The sequence below is a fragment of the Lynx canadensis genome, chromosome E2, assembly GCF_007474595.2.
Source record: "Lynx canadensis isolate LIC74 chromosome E2, mLynCan4.pri.v2, whole genome shotgun sequence".
NCBI classification, from domain to species: Eukaryota; Metazoa; Chordata; class Mammalia; order Carnivora; family Felidae; genus Lynx; species Lynx canadensis.
In genome coordinates this window covers 38,466,775-38,487,961 of record NC_044317.1, presented here as the reverse complement: position 1 = coordinate 38,487,961, position 21,187 = coordinate 38,466,775, and the positions used below count along the sequence as shown (strand labels likewise).

Below are 21,187 nucleotides of genomic sequence, written 5' to 3'. Positions count from 1 at the left end.
TTGTTTTGGAGTATTAAAAATATCTGTATTGTACATATTAGGTTGTAAAGCATGCAACATGAAGGGTTTTGTGTGTGTGTGTGTGTGTGTGTGTGTGTTGTTTTGTTTTGTATTTTTTTTTTTTTTAGTTTTTATTTTAATTCCAGATTTCAAACTACATTGCAAAGCTGTAGTAATCAAAACAGTATGGTCCTGGCACAGTAATAGACACAGATTAATGGAACAGAACAGAAAGCACAGAAATGAACTCACAACTATATGGTCAATTAATCTTTGACAAAGCAGGAAAGAATATATGATGAAAAAAGACAGTTTCTTCAATAAATTGTGTTGAGAACACAGGACAGCAACATGCAAAAGAAAGAAATGGGGCCACTTTCTCACACCATACACAAAAATAATTCAAAATGGATTAAAGACCTAAATGGGAGACCTAAACTATAAATATCCTAGAAGAGAACACAGGTAGTAACCTCTTTGACATTGGCCATGGCAAGTTTTTTTCTAGATATAGCTTCTGAGGGAAGGGAAACAAAAGCAAAAATAAACTATTGGGACTTCATAAAAAAAAAAAAAAAAACTTCTGCAAAATGATCATTATTTAGGGTACCCACTTGCTTCCCATCCATTCAGAGTAAAAGCTGAAGTCCATACAATGTCTACATGTTCTTCCCTACCATTCTCATCTCATGTACTATTCTCTCCTCTCTTGTTATGCCACACAGGTCTTCTTAAAGAGTCTAGGCACACTGCTGCCGCAGGGCCTTTGCACTGGCTGTTCACTATGCCTGGAATATTCTTCCTTTAACTTCCTTTGCTTCATCACCTTCTTCACAACTTTCTTAAAAATCCCTACCATATGATTGTGATGCTATTCCTGTCCACTCTATTTTAGTCATGTCTTTCCCTCCTCCCCTACCCTGTTTTTCCCCAAGCACTTATCATCATCTTACATCCTACATATTGTACTATACTTTTCGATTTATTGTCCACATTAACTGAGTAGACTCTAAGTTCTATAAGGGAAAGGATTCTAATCCTGGAATATAGATGAGTACCCAGCACAAGAAATTGACTCAATATCTATCTATCTATCTATCTATCTATTGATCTATCTACCTATCTATCATCTATTTTTATTTATATTGAAGTTAGTTAACATACAGTATAGTCTTTACTTCAGGAGTAAAACCCAGTGATTCATCTCTTACATATGTACTCAGTACTCATCCTGAAAAGTGCCCTCCTTAAGGCCCATCACCCACTTAACTCACCCCCCATAACCTCCCACTCCAACAACCCCCAATTTGTTCTCTATATTTAAGAGTCTCTTATGATTTGCCTCCCTCTCTGTTTTTATTTTTCCCTACTCTCCCCCATGTTCATCTGTTGGGTTTCTCAAATTCCACATATGAGTGAAATCTTATGATATCTGTCTTTCTCTGACTGACTTATTTCGCTTAGCATAATACCTTCCAGTTTTATTCACATTGTTGCAAATGGTAAGATTTCATTATTTTTCATTGTCAAGGAGTATCCCATTGTATAACTTCATTGTATCGAATAGTATCCCATTGTCTAACCCTCAGCCCAGTGAGGAGGCCAACTCTTTCCCCAAAGACCTGGACCAGCCTACATACAACTTCTTCTGCTGGGAAAGTTCAAATGCCCTGAGCCTCTGGATATCCACATAGTTCTAAAACCAAATTAATTAGTTAAGAGTGGGCCCTGTGGCAAAACCTCTCCCACAGTCACAAGGTCTGGACACGACTCCCAGGTTGAAGGCAGAGGATGTGTCTCTGAGACAATCTCTCTGAATGGATTCAGGGAAGGACTTATTTCTAAAAAAAAAAAAAAAAAAAAAAAGGTGCAAAGAAGTGTAAAGGTGTATATGGAAAGAAAGAGCCCTTCAGACATTGGAAGGGAATTATGTGGAGAAGGCAGTGCCGCGCACAATCTCCTAACAACCTGGCTGTGTGAAAAAGAAGAAACGTCTGAAAGCTTAGGGAAAAAATCCCTCTAACAGTCTCCATGTGGGAGCCCTATCAGCAACAGGCCTGTCTTCTTCTTTCAGAAGGACTGGAGAGCCCTGGAGCTTTGTCTGCTTTCTTGCTTTTCCCATCAGGGAGTGGAGTCAACAGTGACTGTGCTGCACTGTGAGTTGAGCCCAGCTGTAGATCCAAAGTGTGAGAATGGGCATTGGTGCGATCTTCCTCTAAAGGGCTCTTTCCTTGATGACCAGTTCCTGAGCCTACTGCTCCTGTGTGAACTGTCTGCTTTGCAGGATGAAGTCACTGCATTTATACAGGCTATTGAGGCAAGCTGGCTCCCATCCACCCCACCCACATTCCAGAGAAAGCCTACCACCAAGCTTAGGGATCAGAGGGCTTCTCCTTTGGGATATCAGATGGTGATGGCTGTAACTGAGTGCAGAACAGAGTGGGAATCATCTGCCCATCCCTTGGTGCTGGCTGAGTGAGTGCCAGCTTCTTGGCTCCAAAGGGTGAAGAAAGATATAGCTACAAGTGCAGTAAGGGGAAGGGAATGGCCACACAGGGGACCAAAGTTGGTTTGCCATTTCCATCCAATGGGAATATGATCAATGTAGAAAGATGTTTAACTTCATTTCTCCTCTGCCCAGAAAATGGGCTACCTCCATCCTAATACCTCTGGCTCAGCCTCCACACAAACAGTTCTCAACCAGATCTCTTCCAATGCCTTAGGGCTTTGGATGTCCATGTAGTCCTGAAACCAAAATTCCAGGGACACTGTGTCTCAACCTATCTCACAGTCAAAAGGGCTGGACCAGATTCGACATTTGCAAGCAGAAGATATTACTCTGGAAAACTGAATTTATATGCACCTCAAGAAAAAACCTAGATTGATAATAAAGCAATATGGTGAAAATGGATACATGCAAGGCCAGAGTTCTTCATTATGGGTGAGAATTGGATAGTGTTGAGAATGGACTGACTAGCAGAATGTATTAGCAAGGTGGCTGCGTCAGGAATCAGAAGAATCTTGTGTGGGTTTTGGCTAAGGAGTACTCTACAGGCTGTCTCTTGGCTCCCTGTGAGCAAGAGGCCCACATTCTACCTTAAGAAAGTGAGGGAAACCTTTGGCTTTTGTCATGTTTCTGCCCCTAAGATCAGTAGATAGGAGCAGGGGTGATTCTGGGGTATATATCAATTACATATTCTTAATCCATTCATCAGTTGATGGACATATTTTCCATACCTTGACTATTGTCAATAGCATTGCTATGAATATTGGGGTACATGTGCCCCTATGAATCAGCACTCCTGTATCCTTTGGATAAATTCCTGGGAGTGCAATTGCTAGGATGTAGGGTAGCTCTATTTTTAATTTTTTGAGGAAATTCCACACTGTTTTCCAGAGTGGTTGCACCCACCAGTTTTCATTTTCACCAACAGTGAAAGAGGTTTCCCCTATCTCCACATCCTCACCAATATCTGCTGTTTCCTGAATTGTTAATTTTAGTCATTCTGACAGGTGTGAGGTTGATTTATATTTTCCTGATGATGAGTGATGTTGAACATCTGTTTTCCATCTGGATATCTTCTTTGGAAAAGTGTCTATTCATGTATTCTGCTCATTTCTTCACTGTATTATTTGCTTTTTGAGTGTTGAGTTTAATAAATTCTTTACAGATATGGATACTAACCCTTTACCTCTGATATGTCATTTACAAATATCTCCTCTCATTCTGTCAGTTGCCTTTTAGCTTTGCTGATTGTTTCCTTCATTGTGCAGAAGCTTTTTATTTTGATGAGCTCCCAGTAGTTCATTTTTGCTTTTGTTTCCCTTGCCTCCAGAGACGTGTTGAGTAAGAAGTTGCTGTGGCCTATGTCAAAGAGGTTGCTGCCTGTTTTCTTCTGTAGGATTTTGATCGTTTCCTGTCTCACATTTAGATCTTTCATTCATTTTAAGTTTATTTTTGTGTGTGGTGTAAGAAAGTGGTCCAGTTTCATTTTTCTGCATGTTGTTGTCCAGTTCTTCCAGCACCATTTGCTAAAGAGACTGTCTTTTTTCCATTGGATACTTTTTCCTGCTTTGTTGAAGATCAGTTGGCTATATAATTGTGGATCCATTTCTGGGTTCTCTATTCTATCCTATTGATCTATGTGTCTGTTTTTATGCCAATACCATGCTGTCTTGATGATTACAGCTTTGTAATACAGGTTAAAGTCTGGAACTGTGGTGCTTCCAGCTTTGGTTTTCTTTTTCAACATTACTTTAGGTATGTGGAGTCTTTTGTGGTTCCATACACATTTTAGGACTGTTTGTTCTAGTTCTGTGAAGAATGCTGGTGTTATTTTGCTAGGAATTACATTGAATGTGTAAATTGCTTTGGGTAGTATTAACATTTTAACAATATTTAACAAATATCCAATTTTTCCCATTTCTTTGTGTCATCTTCAATTTCTTTCATAAGTTTTCTATGGTTTTAGTGTACATATCTTTTACCTCTCTGGTTAGGTTTATTCCTAGATATCTTATAGGTTTTGGTGCAATTGTAAATGGGATCAATTCCTTAATATCTCTTTCTGTAGCTTCATTATTGGTGTATAGAAATGCAACCGATTTCTGTACATTGATATTATATCCTGAAACTTTGCAAATTCATGTGTCAGATCTAGAAGGCTTTTGGTGGAGTCTTTTGGGTTTTCTACATAGAGTATCATGTCATCTGTGAAGAGTGAAAGTTTGACTTCTTCTTTGCCAATTTGGATGCCTTTTATTTTGTTTTGTTGTCTGATTGCTGAGACTAGGATTTCCAATACTATGTTGAATAACGTCATGAGAGTGGACAACCCTGTCGTGTTCCTGATACTAGGGGGAAAGCTCTCAGTATTTCCCCATTGAAGATGATATTATCTGTGGGCCTTTTATATATGGCTTTTATGATAAGTTATGTTCTTCTATCCCGAATTTCTTGGGGGTTTTTATCAAGAAAAGATGCTGTATTTTGTCAAATGCTTTTTTTGCATCTATTGATGGGATCCTATGGTTCTTAAACTTTTATATATACATTGTATATAATTTTTAATATATATATATATATATATATATATATATATATATATAATAAGAATTGACCAAAAACAAATCAGAAACTCTGAGTCTGATTCTAAAAGAAAAAAAAGAAGAGGGAGGAAAGAAAAACAAAAAAAAAAAACAAAAACCACAACAAAAAAGGAAACAGTTGTCTGTTGATGGCTGTGCTGGTCTGGAAGAGAGACTGGCTGTGTTGAGTCAGTCAGACCCACTCAAGTAAGTAAGAAGTTGCCAGGCAAGGAGGGGAGGAGTTTGATGTAAGCAGGTCCTGCCTCCACGGGGGCCTCTGTGATGCTCTCTGAAGCCCCACCATGTTGGTGTTGGAAGGGAAAATGGCGACGCTCCAATCTCTCCTCCTTGGACCAGGCATCTCAACCCACACTGTTCAGGTAGCCCTCAGAGAATAGAGGATGGTCAACTTGTCCTGCTCCACAGTTCTCCTGCACTTTCTAGGTGCTCAGCTGGGATTCAAAACAAGAAATCTTAAAGGACCCAGCTCCGTGTAGCTCCTCTCCCCTGTTCCAGAGTAGAGCCACTCCACTCTGCTGATAAAAGGCTTTTGGCTGAAACCTGCAAGGTCTATTGTCCTTGGGGAGGCAATAAACCCTTTTCCCAAAGTACTCCAGGAAGGGGACTGTTGTCTCTCAGTGTGCCTCTGAGATCACTACACTGGGCTATACATACCGGGGCTGGCTCCCTCCTCCCCAGGAGTGTGTGCCCTGGCTTCCAGTTCTGTTCCAGAGGAAATCATGCACTTTGAAACCTTGGAGTTTCAGCTCCTAAGGCTGTTTGAAAAAAAAGAAACTGGCACTCTCCGTACTTCTCATTCCCCTGTCTGTGGTCCAGAAAGGTTTTCCTCTTGTGCTAATCAATGCTGCATTTTCACAGCCCTTCTCTCTTTCTCTCCCTGGTCTCTCCACAGAAAGGGTTCCCTCTCCTCTGTGCCTATGCTGTTTTATTTCCCCAAATTGACATACACACATCTCAATCTTGCCAAGCTGTCTCCCTCCAACTGTGGAGATCCTTCTGCCACTACACAGATTGATTTCCTAGGAGTTCCAAATGATATCCCCTCAATACAGCTGTGTTTGAGGGATGAGAAAATCCTGGTTCCCCTACTTCTGTGCCACCTTAACTCCATCCTCAATAAACATTTATTGAATGACTACTAATGCATTATATTTAGGTTGATATAAAGCAACTAGATTCTTAGGTGCATGGTGGTTAGGTACTGAAAGAGATGACTCTTGATGAACATATAATGGTTTATGGGAAAACAGAGGATCCAAAGAAACTAAACTCAAACCAAGGAGGCTCACAGATTCCTCTTCAGCTTCAGCAGCATTCTTGTTACAACACTTCTATTCTTTCCCCCTTTGGATGCTGACTTGTATTTCTGTTAGAACATTTGTAGGAAGCAACAGTTTTTTGCCTATTTTCTCCTCATTGTGATAATAGCACCTTGCTTTTCTCTGAGGGCATTACCCATCCTCAGAGTTCAGTCCATGACTTTTGGATGGAGCCATGATCTTCTTTCCCCAGGCTCTTGGAGTGAGTCATGGACCAGTCCTGGGCAATGAAATATTCCATCTCCCTGAATGGCTATTAGATTAGGGATGGCTTCATAATTCAAGTTGATCCAGTTAGAACAAGCAAATTCTGAGATATTTGCTAGAAGCATAAGAGAAACTTTTTTTTTGTGATTGTAGTAAGACTAACGTAAACTTGACCTATAGGAATCTATCATGTAGAGACAGTCTATATGAGAATAAAGCCAACATAGGAAAGGAGAGTAGAGAGATACAGACTGATTTCTGACAATAATGTTTAATCTCCTGGATCCATCTATCCTTAAACCCATCCCAAGCTATTCAGTTATATGAGCCAATAAATTCCCTTTTTTGATTGAGTTGAAGGAGGTTATGTCACTTATAACCAAAGAGTCCTGAGACAGTACTTAGTAATTTTGCCATCAGTTTCTTATGTTCATGGCACTTCCAACTTCCATAGAAGCCTGTTGGATTCATCTTTGCATCTCCAGTTGCACTCGTAGTGATCCAGGTAGGAGGTGCTTAATAAATAAATACTGAGATGCATGGATGATGGATGGATGCATGGATAAGGAGAAATGTCTTGGTTCAAATTGTTTATGCTTTATTTTATTTTTTAAATATGAAATTTATTGTCAAATTGGTTTCCATACAACACCCAGTGCTCATCCCAACAGGTAAAGCAGGGACTGTAGTTTATCAAATGAAATCTGTAATTGTATGTCCTGTGTCTATAAATTCAATATACTTGAAGGAAAATATTCTTTCGGTTAGTGAAATTTTTAAAAACCATTTTGAAAACGAGTTTCTGGATTATCTTCTGGGGCTAATACTATCAATGATAAAAATCCGTTATGAGTAGGAAGGCTGTGACAGGATAGTAGAGATTCTGGGATTCTGGCTGGTTTCTTAAGAAATGATATGAATATATAAGAATGGTTAATTACAGCCAACAAGGGGGAGGTGGTTGTGACTTAAGCTGGTTTGTAGGGTGTGGTTTTGTTTTCTTGTAACTCCTAGAGGCTGTCTGGGGTATAGATGTCACAGATGAGATTGCTCAGTAATCTGATAGTTATCTATACATCCTATTAGTGTACTTTGAATTAAAGACCACTACTTCTTTAGTTTCCTCATATTGAGAGTGCTTGCTATAGTGGTCCCTAGATCTTCCTTCACAACTTTTTTGTGAATGTATGATTATGATAAAATGCTTTTTTATTTTTATTTTTATTTTTATTATTTTGGGGGGAGCAAATAATTTTTAATTTTTTTTAAAGCAAATACACCAAAGAATCGTGCAATGCTGCCAGCACTGGATGCAATCCTGACCCACAAGTCTGCACACTTCTTTGTAGCTGGTCCTGTGATAGCAGAAGCTTTCATTTCACCTTTGTTGTTTACTATGATCCCTGTGATATCCTCAAATAGAGAAACATGCCTTCTTTTCTCCGGTATGAATCTTGTTGTCGAATTACCACTGCTGGATGTAACTTCTTTCTCAACTCTGGTTTGCCTTTGTTCACTGTGGCCATCACCATGTCCCCCACAGCAGCAGCAGGAAGTCTGTTCAGTCGCCTTGATCCCCCTTCACAGAGACGACACACAGATTTTTGTCTCCTGTGTTATCAGCATAGTTGATATTGCCTCCTGCCAGAAGACCCAGAGAAATTTCGAATTTCCCACTGGACCACACACCATGTCCTCGCTTTGACATCTTGAACACCAGAAAGGGACAGAAAAAGCAAAATGTTTTTTGACTAATTGCTTAAATGGAATTATTTTACATTGTTTTGCATATTAAAATGGATACCTCACTCAAAGGCTTAATTTATTCCTCAGCCTCCATTAAATCCCTTGTTTTAATGTTAAATTAATGTTAACTTAATTTTCAAATACCACCAAAAAGCCTGTGGTAGCTTTGTTAGTGATAAACTCATTCTAACGCTGTCAATTTTCTCTTATTAAGTCTTTGTTCAAATGTTCTTGCCACCAGAAAAACATAAGCAAGACTTTCCTCTAGGCAGACTCATTTTGCTTCCATGCATTCTTCTGTGTTTCCTTGGCCTCAGGATGGCTGATGTTGTTGGGGCAGGTTTTAGGAAAGCCCAAGGTTGTGACAGAATGATGTTGGAACCATTGCCTCCTTGGCTGCAGGAGTGATGAGGTTGCATGAAACCAGGCTCCTTGAAAGTGACTAGCACTTTCCCTGTTCCTGAGAGGCATCTGCTTTCTTATGGCTTGCATTTCCTCAGACTTTGCAAGTCAGGTCTGTGACCACTGAATGGGAAGGAGGATTGCTAGTCCTCTTCCCAGAGGCTGACCTGTGACAGGAACTGTGACTGACCTGTTCGGGGCAGCCATCCAACTGCCTATAGGACCAGCACATGAAAAGCTGATGAGTGAAGTGGCTGTTTGGCAGCAGGAGACTATATACCCTGCAGAGCAAACGGTTGCAGTTAGCTCTGTGCATTCCCAGAGCGGTTGGGTCTTCCTGAGATGCCAATTTTGAACTCTTTTTTTTTTTTTTTTTGAGGTGGGGGAGGTGGGGGGAGGAAGGGACAGAGAGATTGAGAGTCCCAATTAGGCTCCACACTGTCAGTGCAGAGACCAATGTGGGGCTCCATCTCAGGAACTGCGAGATCATGACCTGAGCTGAAATCAAGAGTCAGACGCTTAACAAACTGAGCCACCCAGGCATCCCTCCAATTTTGAACCTCTGTATGCAGGTACCTAAATTGAAAATATTAGCAACTAACCCAATATTTTATAAAACTCGGTGCAGCACTGTGTGACCTTTCCTTTGTCTCTCACACTTAGTGGCTGAGTTCTAGCCCTGTGGAGCCCTGCTCCTCTGTCCTTGGTCTGCTCCTTTAGAACCTCACCCCCTCTCTGGCCTGCTGTGCGAGTTTGGCAGTCATTTGGCTTTTGTGTCTAAGTTCATTCTCTAAGAACACTTCAGCCCTCCCAGTAATCGAGGGATAATTATAACCATCATGATGCCACCTCCAAGGACTGGGATGAAAATTAATGAAGTGCTTCTCACATGCTCTCAAGCAACTTCAGAAGAAGTTGCTACTTTCTCACAGAATGTTATTCATCCCCTACCAGGTGGAAATTAGAGAACTAATAGGGCAATGTTTCTGGAAGCTTGGCAAGCCTACCATCTGCATCAGGATCCCCTGGGGGAGACAAGGGATTGAGTGGGGGAGGGACTTCCTCCTTGAAATGCAGGTTCCCAGCTCTACCCCACTCCCACAAAATCAGATCCTGAGAGAATGGGGCTTGGGAACTTGTGTTTTAACAAGCACACTCTCACCCCCAGGTGACATTAATGTCATTAAAGTTTGGGGAGGACTTCTGAGCCTTCAGAGGAAAGTGAAGGGGAATTGCTATGAAAAAAATCTTTGGGTGAAAAGGGGGCATCTCACTCAGCTTCCTTGAGCCTGTGAAAATGGCTTAGTAAGACATTGGAATTATTTAAAATAGAACAAAAGGATAAGCCTGGAGATTTTAGGTGGTAAATATAGGTAGTGTGGACAGTTTATGGAGACCTAGAGAGCGGGGTTCAAATTCAGGAATGAGGCCAGAGAAAACTTACTTTTCATCTCTGAGCTTCAGTCTCCCCATATGGTTCAAGATGAAAAGCTAGGGGTACAACTCTCCCATAGGAGTTTCTTGGGATCAGGGTACCCACATTTAAGCCAGGAAAATGGACTGTGGGTGTGGCTATTGCTACCTGGATCTGCCTGGAATCAAATAGATAAGAAATAAATAGATCTTCCAGAGAGTTCTGCTACCAAAAGAATCACTGACCAGAACAAATAGAGGCCAAGGCTGTTTGCAACTTAACCCTTAAGCCTCCTCTGGCCAGGAAGCAGGCTGAGAAAACTAAATACTTCCCCCAAGTAGAGCATATTCTCTGTTGCCTTTTTTAGAGATGGACAAGAACAGCAGAACAGAAAGGACCTGAAACAAAGGGCTGCAGAAAGCAAGGCCCTAGGGGCCCTCTTGAGGAGTAGGATTGGTGTGCACCCAGTAGGGCAGCTGGAGTGTGCAATGGGTCCATCCCTGTTCCACAGCTGTATGTGGGGTGAGAGAGGCTGCTCCTGCCCACAGAGACAGCCCCAGGAGATGGCCTCCCATTGATGCCTTGAGGGGGTGGGCCATCTCCCCTGGGTAAGGGGTGTGTTTTCCCCACATGAGAGGAAAGCAAACTTCACATCTGTTACTAGGGGAAAGGCTTAGATGAGAGGATTAGCTTGTTGTTCATGATTATTTGCTTCCCCTCCTGGGGTGGAGGAAATGGGAAGGGGAAAGTGGGGATTATTCTTCCCTTTCCAGGGATGTTAGGCTTTGGCCAGTGAACTGTGAGTGGATAACTTCTGTTATTTCAGAGCAGAAGCCATGTCTGTTCTCCCTTTGCCAGCACAATTGGCAAAGCTCCAGATAGGACATGCCACTATAACCAAGGCAGAGAAGGAGGGTCGCAGGATCCATGGCTGCCTCCAGCGATCGGCAGTGGGAGCAAGACATAAACTGTAGTTGCTCTAAGCTGGGGTCAGCACCATTTCTGTAAAGGGCCAGGAAGGAAATATTTTTGGGTTTGTGGGCCATGTGGCCTCTGTCACAACTACTCAGTTCTGCTTCTTTATCAGAACATTGGTCATAGACAACATTTAAACAAACGGGCATGGCTGTATTCCAAGGAGACTATTTACATACAGAGAGTGGGCTGGCTTTGGTGCTTGACCATAGTTTACCAACCCCTGCTATAAGACATTGTGATTTGGGGGTCCTTCATTTTCCCTAGGCTGCTGGATCTCATACTTTAACATATATCAGAATCACCTGGGGGCATGTTAGAACACAGATTGCTGGCCCTGCCCAAAGGTTCTGGTAGATATGCCCATATGGGGGGCCTACGGATATACATTTCTAACATGTTTCCAGGTGATGTTGATGCTGCTGATCCTTGACACCTCTTGAGTATCACTGCTCTGGTCCTTCTTGATTGATATATTATTCGTAAACTGGGGATAATATCAGAACTTAGCTCATGGTGGTGGTGTCCTAACTAAAGGAGATAACGTTGTAACATTATTAGGGGAAGTCCTGGGACTTTGTAAGTTCTCAGGCACTGTTACCATAACTTACATACAAACACACTCTCTTTCCTGTCTGAAGACACAGAATAGTAAATAAAAGGAGGACCGTTTGCTTCACAGGTGAGTCCTCACTTCATCAAAGACTCTACCATAGGATTTATTTAAAAAACACAGTGTTTTAGTCCGTTTGCAATGGGTGCTCAATGTCAACTTCATTTCCAACCAGGAAGATCGCTATTACTAAGAACAGGTGGGCCTTTATCATCTCACTGAGAAGGTGGTCATTAGCCCTCTGGCTTCTTTGAGGTCAAGACACTCTAGATAAACTTGATTTCTTCAGGTAAGCACTAAAAATAAAACAAAACAGTTCAACCCAACACAATTTGTGGCCAAGAATGTTACAGCTGTTTTGAGAAGGTATTGTAAGCACTATCAGATGGAGACATGGGTTACAACTGTAGGATTAGGGTGTTCTTGGGAGTCCAGAGGAGATCCCACCAAGCTACCTAACATCTATGACCTGGATCCTCACCTGCAACGGGGATAATACGATTCATCACAGGCTCGTTGACAAGATTAAACCAGAGTGTGTGTTTGACACTTGGGAGTCAGTTACTCTCAGGTTCCGTGCCCTCTTCTTCCTGGAAGTCAGCAGGGTGTAGGAATCAAGGATGTAGCCTCTGGATTCAGCTATCTGGGTTCAAAGCTTGCCTCTTCCATTTTGTTGGCTGTGTGTTCCACTCACATTATTTAGCTGTGCAGTCCTCCAGTGACACTATGTTCTCCTCTCAGTGATGATGACTATAACCTTTATTAGACTCACCACATGCCAGGGATTTTGCTACACAGCCCTTATATCTCCTTTAGTCCTCCATGACACCCTAGAGCGGGTGCTTTTATCACCCCCATTTTATAAATAAGGAAACTAAGCCCTGGGGAAGTTAAATAATTTGCCCAATACAGGCAGTCTGCAGGTTATGAGGGCTGAATTCTGATCTTATGTTTTGGGAGTAGAGTCCACCCTTTTGGCTGTGACACTGTATTGTTTCAGTCCCAGTTCTTACTCTATCCCCTGGCAGTGTGCTTTGGGGCCCACCTATGCATCCAACCCCCATGAGGCTTCCTTCATCTGTGCCTTCTCAGTAAATGTTTGTTGAGGGAATGTAGGAAGGTATAATAAATGCATGTATGAATGTTAATCTGTCTTCAGCCTCTTTGGTGTGTGCCCAGACCTTCCTGGGGAAAGAGGCACAGACACCAGAGTCTTCTTTCACACAGTAGTGCGAAGAACAGACTGTGAGCCTGTCTTGGGAGTTGCTCCCAAGTTCCTCCAGGTTCTGGTAACTGTCTCCCACCTGATGTCAGCTGTAGGCACATCACAGTTGGGCCTGAGCATGGTTAATCTTTTTTTCTGTCTCAGCCAGCTAAATCCACATTTGAGTCTCCCATATATGTTTCTGAGGATGTACCACCCTCCCCTCCACAAGCACCAGACATAGTGGTAACACATGAACTGACAGATCCAGTGCTGAACTGAGGCTGGTTGTTCTCAGGCCTGTGGAGAGAGAAGGATATTACCTTCCCTTCAAGGAGGAGGAGAGAGCAGCCAGTTCTCTGAGCAGCCCAGCTTAGAGGGCATCTCTGGTCAAAAGTGAGGAAAACCAATGTCTCTGTGATTTATGTGAGTTAACGAGGGTCATGTTCTTTCTTGTGCTTCCTATTGGGGGTCTTCTATATGTTAAGCAATTTATGTCAATGATTTTTATATGATTATTATTGTCAAGGAAATTAAAGCCATATTTAGATTGGATGCATTATTCAGTTTCTTCATTTATTTAAAAGTCAGTGTTGATAACCCTCTCTTTTGAAGCAAAGTTGGAAGTACAGGCTACAAATTGGCAAATGAAATTCTAGTTCCAAATAGCACGGTGGCATTTGCAAACCCTGGGGCTTCTAATCTGTGTTTGCTTTGGATGGAATGAGAACTGGGAAAGCTTTGGAAAAGCCATCTGCTCAACTCCCAGAAGCAGGTTTATGCTTCTCATTTGGTCTGAAATTTGGACTTGAGTGGGGGGAGTGAGGGGCATGGTGAACAGTCCTTTTCCTAAACCTACTCATCCCAAATGTCAGGAAGCCATCCTTCTCCACTTCCTGACTCCTCGCTTTCTCAAGGCTCCCTAAGTCATGATCGTGTAGCTTAGGGGATGAGATCTGGCATTCCTACTATCTCCACGTCAATTGGGTGTTGTGCCCCTCACCTAGCAGTGCTACCCCTAGGCTGTCTCTTTTTTGTTTTTCCTTCTCTAGTGCAACTTAGCATGTTCATGTCCCAAAAGTCAAGTTCTGGTCAATCCTGTGCTTAGGAAACTTCATTACATCCCTACTGGCTATGTGGCAAAGTCCAGACTTTTTGGTCTCTGGTGCCCTATGCATGTCCTTGTCTCATCAGCACACACCATCGGTCCTGGGCTTCCCTGCCCAAGGGCTTTCTCTGGAGCCCATGATGCCCACCACACAGAGTTCCAGAAAATTAACACCTCCCTATTCCACCACCCCTGCCCCCTATCATGATAGTGGCCCTGAACTCACGGGAGTTGGTACATAAATACCCAGCTCCCTTGCCTTGCAACTGGAGGTTCTGCACGGCTTTCAACATTCCCCAGAGGCATCCAACCCCAGTGGCCTCAGAGGTCCCTGGATTGATAACACATTGTTGGCTGTCTTCCTATCCCTGCCTTACTTCCCTTCTCCTCCACCAGTGTTCCCAGACTCCCACTCTCCAAGTCTACTTGTGCTGTGTCTTTGCCCCATAGTGGACTTCTGAAGGAACCCAAACTACAATGCTCCCTGTACTACTTTCCTAGGGCTGCTGTGACAAGTTCCAGACACTGGGTGACTTAAAACAGCAGAAATTTATTTTCTCAAGTTCTGGAGACTGAAAAGTCTGAAATCAAGATGTTGGCAGGGTCACACTTTCTGACAGCTCTTGAGGAAAATCCTTTCTTTCCTCTTTTAGTTTTCTGGTGTTTGCTGCCACTCTGGTGTTCCTTGGCTTGTAGATACATGACTCCAGTCATATAGCATCTTCTCCCTATGTCTTCATGTTGTCTCTCTGTGGATGTGTCTCCATCCAAATTTCCCCTTTTTATAAGGAAACCAATTCCATTGGATTAGGGCCCACACTAATGACCTCATTTTTACTTGATTACTTCTATTTCCAGATAAGGTCACTTTCTGAGTCACTAGAGGTTACTACTTCAACACGTATTTATGGGCAACATAGTTCATCCCTGCCTTTCCTCTTGCTCTTTTGGAGCTGACATTTGTTTCTGCTACTTCCTTGTCCCAGGGTAAGAACATCATTCCCTCATTTCTGACTGTGAGACTCAGATGTGTCTTCAATTCTCACCTCTTCTACATATAGCACTTTGGGAATGCTTATCCACAGGCTGTACCCCTGCCTGCCTGGGGCCATGGTGTCTCTGAGGCTTGAGGGTGGGCCCCAGGATGACACAGCTGAGCCCACAGTGGTGACAGGCACAGAGGCACTCTGAAAATACTTCTTGCATGATGGTCAGAAGGATGCTGCAAAACCTCAGTAAGCTAAAACACTCAGGAAATGGATTATTTTACATTATTTTTGGAATCAACTTGGGCTCAGACAAATAACTATTTCCATTTTCATTTCAACACTTACTGGCATTCTTTCTGGAAGATACATGTCTTCTTTTCTGCCTCAAGAAATCTAGTTTAATAAATACAATTTAACCTTCCTTGGATTTTGGACACTAGCAGCACCTGAGGGTTACAGTGTGAGCATAGCTCTCACATGCAGGCAGCAGATGTAGAAGGGGCAGATGACTGGGAGGTATCTGTGGGGAGGGAGCAGACCCCAGGAGTGATGTTCCAGGACTACATTACCAGCCTTGTTTTATGTCAGCTGGTACTTTCTCCTCAAAGCCAACTATGGAGAAAAATAATTCTGGTGACCTGAAGGCCATGAGACCTTGAACAACTGGGCCTATACAGACACAGTCATAGGTAGGTCCTAGGAAACATTTGATAGTAAATATGGACAGCAGATGGTTCTATTTGGGATTGCAAATCTTACAATTCTTTGCTGGATTTTTAGGAAAATATAACCAGTCCACAATTCTTTAGAGTCTACTTGATGGAGGCTCATTTCTGTGCTTCCTGAAGTGCATGGGGATAATAAATGGAGGGGCTTATGGGGTTTAGCCCAACATAGCATTGTGGCCCCAGACATGTGAGCACCACTCCCCATTCCTGCAGATCAGAGCCAAAGAATGAGAAAATAAAACCAGTGTGCCCTTGAGAGCTATGACTGAAAGTTAGCTATGCCCCACCTCCTCACAGAACCCCCCCCCCCACGGGGTTCTGGCTGTTAGAAAGACAAACTCACATTGGGCTCTTAGCACTTATTATTCCATCTAGCAGTATGGCAGATGCAATCACATTCAATCCCACAAGACCCTTTGGGAAGGACATTACTACTCCATTCTGGCTGTGAGGAAACAGAGGTCCAGCAGGGTTAGATAGAGTACCTAAAGTCATGTGGAGAGTGAGACGAGAGTTGGTTCAGGGTGGCCTGCTGGTCCCCAACTTACAGCTGGACATATCTCCCACACTCAGGGCATCTCCAACTGAGTAGAGTTCTGGACCTAAACCTGGGACTCTGATTTGAATTCCATGAGTGAAGGCTCAACAGAAAGCCAATTTCAGAAGTCCTTGGCTACCAGCAGAGAGCACATGAAATGAAGAAGGAATGCTAAAATTGGCAAGGCAGAAACTTCCACCCCCAATATTGTCTCATCTCTGGGAATATAAATGATATCTGAGAAATAGCAACTTCTCTGTGCCTTTCCTTCTATCGCCTGTGCTCTGCCTTGGATAAATAATTTACTCTCCAGCAAAGAGAACCAAATTTGATTTATAAACCATAGTTCAGATACATAAGACAACTTGCAAAAATCTGCCTATATAAATCCCAGCCATCCCAGGGGTGTTTATCGTTTTATGCATATGGAGAACAGGGAAACAGAGATTTAAGCCTTTTTAATCTGTGTTTATTGAAAAGTGCTTTTGTCTGTGTTTATTGAAAAGTGTTTTTGAACTACAGGCATTCAGGGCCCCAAAGGGAAGCAGTAATGTCTCTGAGCCACAAATGACCATGTTTCCTTCAGAGTTCTCCTGCCTCCATGCTTTTCTGCTTGGCTTCCATTTGCCCCAGACCTTTCTTTGCTATCTTTTGAATTCATCCTTCAAAGCCCATGTCAGATGCCAGCCCTGTGTCACTGATGGGCTTTCAAACTCAAACTCTATCCTGGACTCATTGACCCCCCCTCCCGCCCCTGCCACACACCATCCTCCTTCTTCTCCTACACTCTGCACTCCCTCCTGGTACTTGCCAGGCAGACTCTGCCATGGATTCAAGGTCAGGGAGCACCCTGTGGTGTGTTCAGAGAAGGCAACACACCCAGTTCCACCGGGCTCATCCACAAAACCTGGCACCTGTGGGGTGTCTGGCTGTAGCTGCTGAGTTAGGCAAGAATCACCTGAGAGGGAGAGGAGAACAAGTGTTCTTCCAGGGCTCACTTAGGTGGGGAGCAGGGCAATGGCTGAGCAGCTCTCTGGCAATAAACAAAGGCCACCCAAATGACAACAAGCAAAGGTTATTTATTCAGAACCCACAATAGCAAGGGAGTCAGCTATTGTCACTTATGTTTTGGCAGCAACTCAAAGACAGGTGCAGGAATGGAAAGTTTTATGGTAGAAAAAGGGAAGGAGTGCTCTGTTGGCATGGGGAAGCTGTAAGCAGGCTAACCAGAGGCAGGGAATCCTATGTGATTGCTTAGGGGTGCATATTTGGCTCTCTGGTTGGTGTTAAGTTGAAAGCAAAGACAAAAATTGGAGTTTTGTCAGTTACAAACCACGTCCTGGCCAGTTTAGGCCCATAGTTACAGGGGTTATTGTTTGGCTTCCTGGACCAGTTGCTAGAGATAGTAGGCTGACTTCCTCTAAGTCTAACTTGCAGACAGTAAGTTGGCTTGCTGGACTGGTTACTATGGACCATGGATTGGTTTCCTGGGCTAGTTGCTGCAGATTGTGAGTCAGAGTTCTATTTTTATGTTTGGTGTGGCTATTATCTCTTTGTACATTCAATCTCTCAGGCAGTACTTACCCAGCTCTTGCCCATGAGGTCAGGCCACATGGGGCCCCCCCACCTGTAAGAAAACAGCCCAGCCAAACAGACTACAGGCTTTTAACCAGACCACAAAGGGCCCAGAACAGTGAGGTGAGACTGGCAGGCAGGGTGGACAGTAAATGACCTAGAACCTAGGAAGACAGTCATCCTGTTAGCCTGGGTTGGGAGCAGAGGAGTAATCCCACCACAGTGCCAAAGAAGGGGGTTTCACAGGCCCTTTCCCCCAATCCCGACTTCCTCGCTGCTGACTCCCTGCCGGTCTATGGGGAGGGCACAGTTCTGGATGTTGCTCTCCCACGGGTGATCTTCATTTTAAGAGAGTGTTGCAGGATGGGGTTCCTGGGAGGGAGAAGGGGGGGTGGTTTCCATGATGTTCAAACAACTTTCACCCTGAAAACCTATTTACAAGTGGATCCCCAAGGCATTTGCCTGCTCAGCATCCATGCCCCCCACCCTAATTTGGAAATAAGACCCCCATTTTTTCTCTCACTTTGTGAGAAAAACTGCTTATCCTTCAGGACTCTTGGGTGGGTGTGGAATGCAGACCTGGCCATTCAATGCATTGAATACTCCTAGCCATAGTGATTGCTTCAGAGGTAGAATGTGACTGAAAGCAGTCTGACCAGAGGTAATCCTGGTACATGTGCAGGACCACTGGGAAAGGTGACTTGCCTTTATTGGGACTACTAAGCTCATAGGGTATAAACTCAGAGCTGTTGGCAGTCATTACAAGAGGAAATTATGTTTGGAAATGGGTCAACACATAGGAAAATAGAATCAATAAATAGTAAAAATAAGATTGAGTCATGATGACCTCGTTGAGCCCCTGGATCCACCCTTGCCTGAAAGCCCTGCTCCTGGATGTTTTGATTAAGAGGAATAACATACGTCCTTTTTAGCTTAAGCCTGTTCAGTCAATTTTTGGTAGTTTTCAACCACAGAGCTGTGATGAATATACCCCCTTTGGGGAAATAAAAGCACAATTACTCCTCATCTCATCTGGCGTGTGTACCCCAGACTCTGTTAGTCACCCTCTGGCTCTTTTCTCTTTCTGCAGGAGTCACTGGTGAGTTCCCTGTTCCTGAAAGTGTAAGAATTTGGTGCCTACCTGGTAATGATATGGCTTAGAGATTAAAGTTGGCTTTGGAAGGGAAGTTTAACTAAATGATCTCTAGTTTTTCTTCCTGCTCAATCTAAGACTTTGAACCACCTAGCTATCAGATGAGAAAAATTAACAATCTTAAACGACGAAAGTCAACATTTACTCTGTGTCAGGTATTGTTCTAAACACTTCTTCTATGATTAATTAACAGCCCCAAAGGGCAGGTTTTGCTGTCCCCTTGTTGGAGGCTGCATGGCTTGTGTGGTGATGCGTGGATCTGGATTGCACAGATCTAAGCTCTTAACTGCCGAGTTACAGAACTGGTACACATTGTGCTTGCTTTAGCACCCATCCTCTTCCCACACAGATGGACAGTTTGCCACTTGAGCTCTTGAGCTTCTCTGCTCTATACAGGACCTCTTTCTTCCCTGCCTCTCAACAGGACCTGGATCTTGACGGAGAAGATAAGCTCACAGTGGTGGGGCTTACAGGGGAAGACCAGGGAGCAGATAGCAGGAGTGAGGAGGGAGAGTGCTGAGGCAGGGGAGGGTGGGGTTTTCTTTAGAGGTTGTATCAGGGGCTGAGGGACATGTGGGAAGAGATGGGTTATGTCAGGGTGTGATTGTGTGTGTGTGCGTGTGTGTGTGTCATAGGTTAAAATTCCTTTTAAATGATTTTGGGGGAAGGAAATTAAAGACTTTAAGTTATTATCAGTAGTAGCTTTTTTAAATGTTTATTTATTTTGAGAGAGGGGAGAGAGAGAGAGAGAGAGAGAGAGAGAACCCCAAGCAGGCTCTGCACTGTCAGCCCAGAGCCCAACTTGGGGTTCCATCTCACAAATCCAGGAGGATCACAACCTGAGCTGAAATCCAGAGTCAGATGCTTAACTGACTGAGACACCCAGGTGCCCATCAGTAGTAGTTGTTTTTAACCTAGACTGTATATCTATGTAAAGACTGGACCACAAGTTCAGTCTATTTCCTCTTCCTTCCTCCCTCTCTCCCTCCCTCCTTCCCTTCCTTCCTTTCTTCTTTCCATTCAGTAAGTTAGTGCATTCTGCCAGCAAGCCATGGAGAACATTGCAATGGAGATAAATGTGGAGAGATAGGATACTAGTATGTGGGGCCAGTAAGCCAAACTAAGCTGTCTGGGTCTTACCCTTGTGGCTTAGGTGGGAGTAAGATGCAGACAATGTTCCCTCTGGCTTAGGGACATCAGCTTTAGGGGAGGGTAAGGCTCTCTCTTGGCTCTTGGCTGTTTCCCAGCCCATTAGGGGTAAAGACCTACCTTGAATGTGTACTGTGTGACACTTTGAGGGCTGTCTTGGCTCCAGGTGAAAGGAGGCATCAGTTATTTCTGGAAATTCTTCTCTCAGGCAGCAAGTAGTTCCTGCTTTCAAGGGTGAAGCCATGTGCTCTCCTGGGGTGATTACACTAATGGAATGAGGGTCCTCTTCTGATGGATAATGCTAACTCTGTGGTCAGAACCAGGGTCAGTTGGCATTCTAGCTCTGATATAAAAGGAGTTGGTTTCATGCTGACAGAAAGGTAACAGACATCCCAATGGGTCTGAGCACAGAGTCTGGCATTGTTTGCAGGAGAATCAGTCTCCTTCATGTCCCCAGCAATGACAGACTGGAGGCAGTGGCCAATTACTGTCTAAGTGGTTTCAAGGCTCATAGTAGGTGCTCAGTAAATACTTGCTGACTTGAACCAAAGGGAATTTTGTGATTTGGCTCCTTAAAGTGATGCTCATATGACCAGCCTCTAAGGCAAAGCAGCAGAAGCTGAGATCAGGAGGCAGGGCCCTGGTGCAAGTACTCTTTGAGACTGATGGCTCAGGTGTTACTGCCACTGGGAGTGTGCTGAGAAGGGACCTAGAGAGTGTATGGCCCTGAGCCTCCACTTTCACATCTGGGAAGTGGGGCAGTTCCATGAGTCCTCTTTTATGGGACAGTTCTGGGAAGTAACTGAGGCAACATGCTTAGGAAACTGGTACCTGGTAAGCATGCAGACCACAGCCCCAGGATCCTCTTCTGTTCCGGGAGCTCCAGCTGTTTTGCCTTGCTTTTCCCACCAAGGTCTGTGCTCCAGTGTGCTGGGTAGAATCCCACTCGTGGTTTTAC

General features: G+C 43.6%; 1 pseudogene; it reads right to left on the bottom strand.

The window, feature by feature from the left end:
* Window positions 1-7,889: 7,889 nt before the first annotated feature.
* LOC115503040 lies at window positions 7,890-8,343 on the bottom strand (annotated as a pseudogene).
* Between the last annotated feature and the right edge of the window lie 12,844 nt (window positions 8,344-21,187).